The sequence below is a fragment of the Cherax quadricarinatus genome, chromosome 1, assembly GCF_038502225.1.
Source record: "Cherax quadricarinatus isolate ZL_2023a chromosome 1, ASM3850222v1, whole genome shotgun sequence".
Taxonomy (NCBI): Eukaryota; Metazoa; Arthropoda; class Malacostraca; order Decapoda; family Parastacidae; genus Cherax; species Cherax quadricarinatus.
Window position 1 is genome coordinate 25953108 of NC_091292.1, and position 10671 is coordinate 25963778.

At 37.6% G+C, this 10671-nt stretch overlaps 1 non-coding gene across 1 annotated transcript; it reads right to left on the reverse strand.

The window, feature by feature from the left end:
- Positions 1 to 4992: 4992 nt before the first annotated feature.
- Positions 4993 to 5074, reverse strand: TRNAL-AAG (transfer RNA leucine (anticodon AAG)). Its single transcript has one exon. It is a non-coding gene; the product is annotated as a tRNA-Leu (tRNA).
- Positions 5075 to 10671: the final 5597 nt, after the last annotated feature.

Sequence of the window (10671 nt, forward strand, 5' to 3'; positions counted from 1 at the left end):
CCCATAAGTGGTCAAACATGTCAGGAAAGTAGAGAAAGTGGCATTGTTTGCAACAAGACTAGTTCCAGAGCTAAGGGGCATGTCCTACAAGAAGAGGTTAAGGAAAATCGGCCTGACGACACTGGAGGACAGGAGGGTTAGGAGGGACATGATAACAATATATAAAATACTGAGAGGAATTGACAAGGTGGATAGGGACAGGATGTTTCAGAGATGGGACAGAGCAACAAGGGGTCACAATTGGAAGTAGAAGACTCAGATGAGCCACAGGAATATTACGAAGTATTTCTGCGGTCATATAGTTGTCAGGAAGTGGAATAGTCTGGGAAGTGATGCAGTGGAGGCAGGAATCATACACAGCTTTAAGAGGTATGATAAAGCTTTTGGAGCCGAGAGAGTGAACCTAGTGGAAACTAGAGAAGAGGCGGGGCCAGGAGCTGAAACTTGACCCCTTCAACCACATATAGGTGAGTACACACGAGCGCGCTCTAAGATGCATTGTTCTCCAACAGATCACTTCTCTTCACAGCAGAGGTATTCTTGTCACATTTTTTTCAATAGGTACATAACCCCTTCCTACTTCTCTTCCCTTTTCCACCCTTCCTCTCACCTATCTAATTTACTCTGACGTATTTCTTATAATCCTACTTATCGTTACAATAAACACACAGAATTACTGCATTAAAAGTAAGAATTTATTCGTAGGTTGCAAAAAATTTTCATGTATATACGAACGCCTCTGGCAATGAAATATTTGTCAGCTTGAACACAGCTTAAAATTCGTGGCAAAAGCCTCCACTTGCATTCTAAGTGTTACAGCGCAGTTGTATCTTATATAAATTTTCTCCTCGTTTTGATTTTTTTCCCATTGTATATCTCACTTAAGTAATTTATTCCAAAATATATGAATAAATCTAATTAAATGGAAACTAAATAATACTTTACTAAACGAAAACTTCAAAATGAGCAGATTAAGGCTCGATTTTTCAACTGAGAAATTTTCATGAAAAAAAATTTTCAAACGTAACTAAATAAAAAAAATAGCAGTATCCAGTTACTGAATCACGACAACGTAATAACATGGTTGTAAACAAATCAGGGAACTGGTGGGGACTTGAACCCATGGCAAGTGAGTCCTAAAACTCACAAGCCAGCGCGTTAACCACTCGGTCAGCTGTGGTTAACCTGTGAGGTTTAAAACTGATGTGCCAAGGGTTCAAGACCCACCCGTTCTGTCATTAGTATGAAATTAAAAAGGACGATTTTCGAGAAAAAATTTTTTAATATTACTGCAACCCAACCTCCATCCCTTCCTCTTATTACATCATTCGTTTGCTGATGATTGCCTAGTGTCAGTGACGAAACATTTCTCGAACACATGTCTGTTATTATTTCAAGTTAGCTCAGGATAGGCTGCAAAAATACAAGTGTATTTAACTAAAAAAAAAAAAAAAAAAAAAAAAAATAGGCATGGCAGTGAAGTCTAGGCGAATATGCATAATGTTGTATGATTATGGTGCCTAGCGCGAGGGTACTTTGGCGTGTGCGCCCGTGTACCTTTACATGCAGCTGTAAGAAAAATAATAATGTTCAGTAAACCTTTTTTTTTCGTTGTAGCAATTGATATTAACGTTGGTATTACTTTATTTGATTAATTGGGTTTCCTAAATTACTAGTTACTTAGCAGATTGTAGACTCAGACATGTTCAGAGTAAACTTTATGAAGACTTGAAAAGCTACATAAAATTTGATAAAGGTTTATGAAGGCTTGTTAAAGCCTTATCAACTCACAAAGCAAACTTCTTTTACATACAAGTGCTTTACTAAATCCTCTGAGCATGCAGCACCTTTCTTCCACAAGCAGTTGTTGAAATGATAACCAATTTGAAAAATTTAACCACTCATTCTTCTCTATCATATGATACTTAACTCGACTCGAAAATACATTTACGAATGCAGCCACCTAACTTAAACAAACTTGCTAAACAATAACGAAGATGCATCCTTTGTGGTAGTTTTATTTATCAGGCCTTTTAATATACTTTTATAAAGCAGGCCTTTTAATATATTTTATGCAATAGAGCATATGTCGCAATATTTCTGTCCTGGTATATAAGGGGTGAGATTAAAAGTCTCAGGAGAGGGAAGGGCGATGTATGTTTATATAATGTGACTTCGAGGTGACAGTGTACGCCTTGTATGGACCCTTCATACAGTTTTCATAAGTATATTTATGTAGTTGGTATATCCTAAACAAGATTTTATTTTCTCTGAGAAGTTAGTCAAGGTGCTGCAGGTGAGGGGAAAAACCATAGTTTGGGTGTTGGCTCGGCTAAGTTCTTCTCCCTATAAACATAATTAACTTTAATAAATTATTTATACATAAATGTAGCTCAGGTCCCCAGGAATAAAATTTAGGGTTAAAGAAAATATTAAAATCGAGTGAGCATAACGATATCACAGATGATCAGCTGGCCTATCAAAAGGTGGGTGGCATATGTTAGTGAATATAGCTTTTGTAATGCTATAGAAAATAAATTAAAAAAAAAATTGTATTCTGTCACTTCGCCATGGATTTTGATGCTTTCTCTTTCATTAAACATATTCCTAATAAAGAAGAATTAAACACAAGGGCAATATCTGGGTACCTGTATTTGTAGACGTTTCGTCATCCATTGGCTTTATCAATACAAGGACATAATGTGAAGAATGTAGAATTATATACATAAATTGAGGTAATCGGTCCCTCAGCCTTGGGGATAGTGAAGAGCACCGTAGTCTTGATGAAACTAACGCACAGACATGGATCTTGGAGCTTGCATACCAACGTCAAGGTGAGGGACGTGCAGCAGACGAAGACATTGTCATTTTGTCGGTACTGTATATCATTTATGTACAACTTGTCAGGCACAAACATCATGGAATCTTGGTACAGAGGACATCTACACAACCTTCTTGGGTATAGCCTACCTCCACTAGTAAATACCGCCTGCCAGTGGCAATGTCTTCGTCTTCGGTATATAAGAGCCAAGCTCCATGACTGTGCGTCAGTTCCTTCAAGTCTACGGTGTTCTTCACCAGCTCCAAGGCTGAGGGACTGGTTACCTCATTTTTTTTTTTTGTATATAATTCTAAATTCTTCGCACTATGTCCTTGTATTAAGCCACTGACTGGTGAAGTGTTTACAAAAAAAAAATACCCAGATGTTGCATATGTTTAATTCTTCATTTTGTCAGTATTGCATACAATTTATGTACAACATATTCCTAATAAAGTAGAATACTTGCTTTTAAACATCAGAACCATGAAGTTACATACCTAAGTGTCATGCAGATATGCATTTATTCTGTTATATCGAAGAAAATGGTCCAGGACAGACCGAAACGGCGTCATAAAATTCCTCTCCTAATTGTTATCTTATGCCAAAGTTGATCCAAGAAAACTATGCAAGGAACGGGTGGAGTTTGAACCCATGGCGAGTGAAATGTAAATCTCCAGGCCAGTGCATAAGCCATGGGTTCAAACCCCACCCTTTTCACGTGTTATTTACAATCTTGTTATTAAGATTTGGTGAGCCCAGAAAACTAATTTATCAAAACCACCAACCGGATTAAAGTTTAACCAGAATTTTTCAAAGACAAAAGATTGCATCACTAAGTCAGCCACAGCATTTATTTTCATGTGAAAGTCGTTACTAAATTCGAATAAAACAATACGTCTTCCAAGACCATCGTCTGGCTGAGTCAAACTGTGTGATAAATGACTCAGAAAACCCACTAGATGAAGAATGAGACACTTGTGCAACATTTGGGAATCTTTACTGAGGAAACGATTCTCCACACAGTGGCTTCATCAGTCCAATATAAAGAAGAACGGTAGAAAAAGAGGAGTTTGAAGTAATCAGTCCTTCATCCTGGAATCGATGTGTTCAGTTCATCAGTCTTCAAGACTGATGAAATGGACAAGCTTCTCATTCTTCAAATCAAACTTTGACCCGGAAATTCTCAAAACCAGTAGGTCATGACAATAATTCAAATACGATCCACCATAGACAGCGACCTACAGGTTTTTGACAAATAATGTGCTGAAGTTTGACTAAGCCAGGTAGCAGTTTTAGCAATGGTTTTGTTTTTAATCACATTTGGTATCAAATGATACGAGGAGAACGAGTATATTGTTGTGAGAGATTTGCTTAGTGACAAGATCTTGGCTTTAATCACTTCTGGGTTAAATTTCACCAAGCAAGACGACTTAAGAGTGTTTTCTTTAAATATGTAACCAGTTTGGTATGAAATGACAGAGGACACTGGGTGCCTAATTTTGTACGAATGGCTTAGTGAGACAAGTTTCTGGCTTTGGTACATTTTGAATTAAAGTTTGGCTATGGGAAATGTCTTTTTCTGTAAAGGCCCATAAGTTCAACTTTTCATTAGAAAACTTGAAATTATTCCCAGGAGTTCTTAAATCCCATAGTTCGATTGCTAGCACACTCAGTTCACACAGTCTAATCCGGGGGTCGATTCCCGGTATGGCTGGAAGCATTAGGACGTGTTTCCTTAAGTAACCTGTTGTCCAATGCTCACCCATCAGTGAAATGGGTACTTGGGTGTTAGTCGACTGGTGTGGGTCGCATCCTGGGACAAAATTAACCTAATTTGCCTGAAATGTTCTGCATAACAAGGGGCTTTCTATTTGAGTATGTAACTGATGTCAGCTAAGCCTATATACCTTATACATGTACCTGTAAAAAATAAAGATTATTATTATTATTGAATTTGGTGTTTTACCTATAGTCAGCTCTACGTTATCCTGGGTTAGGTATACACTACAGGTCAGTGTTACTCAGAGGGGTCTAAAAAATAGAAGTTACCAGGTATGAGGTCGATGCTGAGACGAATGATCTCTAAACACCTGCGATGCTACAACTACTCAGGGACATTATGTGCCAGACAGAGGTCGAATTTCATCTCCTGGCCCCCCGAAAAACACTCTTGGCAGCGGTGGGATTCGAACCCACGCCTCCGAAGAGACTGGTGCCTTAAACCAGCGCCTTAGACCGCTCGGCCACGCTACCTTCCGTATTTTTGGCAGTGTGTAGGGCCATTTCTCGTGGGTGTAGCTGGCAGTAGGAGAGGCGGTAGGTTAGGTGTTAAGTGGTGTCGTTGGCTATCGATTCCCCTAGCCTTAAGGATAACCCTAAGCCATCGGCAATTTGGCCTATAGACAGGCGCTATATATATATATATATATATATATATATATATATATATATATATATATATATATATATATATATATATATATATATATATATATATATATAGAGAGAGAGAGAGAGAGAGAGAGAGAGAGCGTGTTTGACTGTCTCTCTTGGCATTACCAAAGGCACTAGATTGCAAGTTATCGGGTCCGTAGTCCACCAATATTTAGTGATGTATTTCAGGCAGTTTATTTCTTTTGTAAGTTGTGGACCTCATCACTTGAAAATATTAATCTTGATATCTATAAGTACATGATACAACTGATAAAGACCTAGCTAACATCACTGGCATACTATATAGCAAGCACCTGGTTATGCAGCCTATAGCAGTCGGCTAACATCTGGGTACCTACTTACTGCCAGGTGAACAGGAGCAGCATGTGTAAGGAAGCATGCCCAACGTTTCACCCGTGAAGGACAGCAGCTCCAGAAGCTACTGTCAAACACCTTCATCTTCTGATTAGTCAGCAGTCTCTCCAACACGAAGTCTTGAAACTCTTATGTGGTAAGAACAATTTTTGACGAATTTAGTGATCAATTTGTCTTTAAGACATTATTGCGTGTGTGTGTGTGTGTGTGTGTGTGTGTGTGTGTGTGTGTGTGTGTGTGTGTGTGTGTGTGTGTGTGTGTGTGTGTGTGTGTGTGTATGCTCACCTAGTTGTACTCATCTAGTTGTAGTTGCAGGGTCGAGTCATAGCTCCTGACCCCGCCTCTCCACTGGCCTCTACTGGGTGTGTTTTCCCAGTCCGTCCGTCACACACACAATGGTAAAATGGTAACACACACACACGCACGCACGCACGCACGCACGCACGCGCACGCACACGCACACGCACACACACACACACACACACACACACACACACACACACGAGATAAGGTGATCCCCAGAAAAAAGGGGATACATTTATTCATTGAATAACGTCTCGTCAGAAGACAGCAGACAGCACAATTCAAATAACCATCTGGAATGCAACGTCCCTACGTCTCCCTCAGCGTGCAGGCACAGTGCTTCCAATCTCTAGGACTCGGTCTGGTTAGCCGATTTCCCTGAATCCCTTCAGAAACGTTACCTTGCTTGAACTCCAACAGTACAAGCTATTAAAACCTCTCGTCTCCATTCCAATCTGACACTCAAGCCATTAGCACTCAAAACTATCACTTACCCCCTCCCTTCAACCCTTCTAGGAGCTACTCCTACCCCTTCTTCCTTCCATCTCCAATTTATACACACACTGTAATCCTGATCAGCTCCAGCCTTTCTAAATGCGGAGGGGTTGTTGAGGTGGTTTGGACATTTAGAGAGGATGAAGCAAAATAGGATTACTTGGAATATCTACAAATCTGTAGTACAGGGAAGGAGGGGTAAGGGTCGCCTTAGGAAAGGCTGGAGAGTGTAAAAGGGGTTGTGTGTGTTAGGGGCTTGGACATCAAGCAGGCGTGTGTAAGCGTGTTAGATAGGGGTGGAGGCAATTTTTTTTTTTTTTTGGGGGGGGGGGGGATTGACGAGATATCGAAGTGTGAGCAAGGTAACAGTTTGCGAAGGGATTCAGGGAATTCGTTAGTCGAACTTGAGCCCTGGAAGTGGAAAGTACAGTGCCTGCACCTTGAAGGAGGGATGGGGATATATGCACTTTGGAGGAGCATTTGAACTGTAGTGTCTGCGCGTCTCTAGCAAGGGTGTGATAGTGATGGTGAAAGTGTTTCTTTTTCGGGTTACCGTACCTCAGTGGCAGATGGCCAGTGTATGAGAGAGAGAGAGAGAGAGAGAGAGAGAGAGAGAGAGAGAGAGAGAGAGAGAGAGAGAGAGAGAGAGAGAGAGAGAGAGAGAGAGAGAGAGAGAGAGAGACAGAGACAGAGAGAGACAGAGACTAAGTACTACCTTCAGTGCTCATCAGAAACCCTTCATCCTCTTAGAGAATGTATTTCATTCATGGAAACCTAGATATTTCTCCCCGCAGTGCAGCCACGGGGAGAGGAATGAATGTAACTTTAGCACCTTCGTTGCAATAACATCTCTCGGTGAATCATCCAGAGTCAGCCAGGAAATCCAGAGAAGAATCAGATGCCACACGTTCTCTCGGAGCGAAGGACATCCATGTAGAGGGAATATTGGAATGACGACTTCCAGTTGGGCCAGTTTTACCTTCTATAACACGTACCGCTTCAGCTCCAGCAAGGGAATATTTGTTGATAACTTTAGACGCATCTCCGTCCTCTAACTTTCTCCTTACCTAAGTAAAAGAAAGGCGAGACTCTGATCTGAGTTTCCTCTGAAGAAACGTCTGAAATGTGATCTCTTACTTTTCATAACTCACATTTTATCTCCAGCGAACTCGTTTCTTTTTCTTAGTAACTTTCCCGTGTACCTTGTCGTTGATTAGAGGCTCTTGATCTGAGGCAATAGAGCTGGTTTCTATATTGATTTTTCTTGGAGCAAAGCTGAATATAACCGGATGAAGCTACCCTCAGATTCAAGATAAAACATTCGCTTAAATATCTGAAAGTGACCTCATAATAAAAAAAATTCAACTTTAAATTTAATTTTTGATACGCCAGTAAGCTACGTTGTCAAGTTAATCTTACACTGATATATTTTTTCTGTCTATCACCTAATTCCAGATATTATCAATAATTTCTTAAACAACATGGCTTAGCCTAAGTTCAATCCCGACGTATTTTTCAAAGCTAGGAGCTTACATCACTAAACTACTCACAGAAGGTTTTAACCAGTTTCAATATAATAAACTTTATTACATATTTTACAGGGAATCTTGTAGAAAAAACAATCAATATATTTTTTTTTTTGGGGGGGGGGGGGTGAATTTTAATCAGAAGTTTTTTTACTGAATCAAGATTTTAAAATACAACCTTGACTTTAAAATTCTTAAGTAGAGAATGTATATGGAAAAAAGTTTTCCTGGTAAGTGAGAACCAACATATTCTTGCTTAAATGTGATTGTCCTTTCTTTTCAGTTGTAAAATAAATTTCCAATAATTTTAAAGGATATATCAATTAAGTATTTTGGGTATTCTAGATCATTAGCTAGTTCAGAAATATTCAAGATTTCTTCATCTACGAACTGCTTAACAAAATCCTTCCCAATAGAGCTAATTGGTACAGATATGTTGATGTTTTGTGTTTAATGCACAAGAATATAGAAATAAACCATTTCCTTGCTGAATTAAATAGTCTAGCTCATTATATAAATTTTACTGTTGAGTTTGAACAAAATAATGCATTCCCATTTTTCTAAATTTCTTAATTTTTAAAGGGAACTCTGATTTTAAATTCAAAATATACAGAAAACCAACAAATAACTTATGTCACCACGCTACCCTACCCTGAGAAAACTTCCCTTCATTCCTCCTGTTGCTACCCTTGCAACATTGCATAGCTCCTGATGCCATACGGAGACATGTGAAAGTACATGGCTGAAGATTTCCATTCCCCGTGGCTTGTCTTGCATTGTTAAGATCGCTTGTCTGCAATTGCATATATATATATATATATATATATATATATATATATATATATATATATATATATATATATATATATCTATATATATATATATGTCGTGCCGAATATGTAAAACTGGTCAATTAGCAAGAACTCATTCAAAAATAAGTCCTTTCTGAAATTTTCTTTTATACGTTTAAAGATATATTTTTTTTCATTAATATTAATGTAAACAGATTTTAATTTTGCACCAAAAGAATCTTAGAAAACTTACCTAACCTTGTTATAACAAGAACAATTTTTTTAGCCTAACCCAACTAAATATATTTTAAATACGTTTACAATAATTTAATACTAAACAAACGCAATAAAATATATTTTTTCGTTAGGTTCAGAATGATTTTGGCGAAATTATTGCATACATAAATTTTCACATATCCTATATGGCAAGATGAGCGTTGCTATTTAAGCCAAGATCGCAAGTTCTGCCTATTCGGCACGACATATATATAAATATATATATATATATATATTTATATATATGTCGTGCCGAATATGTAAAACTGGTCAATTAGCAAGAACTCATTTAAAATTAAGTCCTTTCTAAAAATTTCACTTATGCGTTTAAAGATATATTTTTTTCATTAATGTTAATGTAAAAATTTTTAATTTTTCACCAAAAGAATCTTAGAAAACTTACCTAACCTTATTATAACAAGAGCAATTTATTTTAGCCTAACCCAACTAAATATATTTTAAATACGTTTACAGTAATTTAGTACTAAACAAACACAATCAAATATATTTTTTTCGTTAGGTTCAGAATGATTTTGGCGAAATTATTGCATACACAAATTTTCACTTGTCCTATATGGCAAGATGAACGTTGCTATTTAAGTCAAGATGGCAAGTTCTGCCTATTCGGCACGACATATATATATATTAATATTATAGGTAGTAGGTTGGTAGACAGCAACCACCCAGGGAGGTACTACCGCCCTGCCAAGCGAGTTCGAAACGGAAACTTGTAATTGTTTTAAATGATGGTAGGATTGCTGGTGTCTGTTTTGTTTCATAAATACGCGGGATAACAGGTATATCTGGCTACTTCTACTTACACTTAAGTCACACTACACATTCATGTACACGCTTTTATGTACACACCCATTATATTTTTTTTTTCTATTTTCTAAATAGCTCTTGCTCTTGTTTATTTCCTTATATCTCCATGTGGAAGTGGAAAAGGATTCTTCCTCTGTAAGCCATGTGTGTCGTGAGAGGCGACTAACATGCCGGGGCAAGAAGCTAGTAACTTCTCCTGTATAAATTACTAAATTTTTGACTCACCTTCCTCGGTGGGATACGGCCGGTTTATTGATATGTGTGTGTGTGTAATCCAGCAATATATGGGTTTTGCAATTGAGATTTGAATTTTAAGCCTATAGGAAGAAAACGATTTTTGGCAGTTCTACAGAAAAAAGAACCTTACCTAACCTAACCCAAGTTACCCTACACTAGATTTTGAGCTATATACTAAGTTAGGTTAGGTTTATTACAAAACAGTAAAGGCTTTCCTTCCCACTCCACCAAAGGCCAAAAATATAAATTTCCATTGCACATCCAATTTCATATTGTAGAATTTGCATAGTGGAAAAACTGAGCAGCTAAAGTATAAATTTAAAAAAAATAAAGCAAAAACATTTTTATAATTTGTGCACAGGGAAACGACGTCTGTTGGCAAGCTTGCTTATTATTGTACAATGATACTCTCCCGAGCAACTAAAATAAATACTGCCCATTTATATATATATATATATATATATATATATATATATATATATATATATATATATTAATCACGTATGCATTTACAAAAAAAAAAAAAATAGAGCAGCTTACATTGCTCGATATAACCCATCCAAATGAAAAACTATACATACCTAGTCAG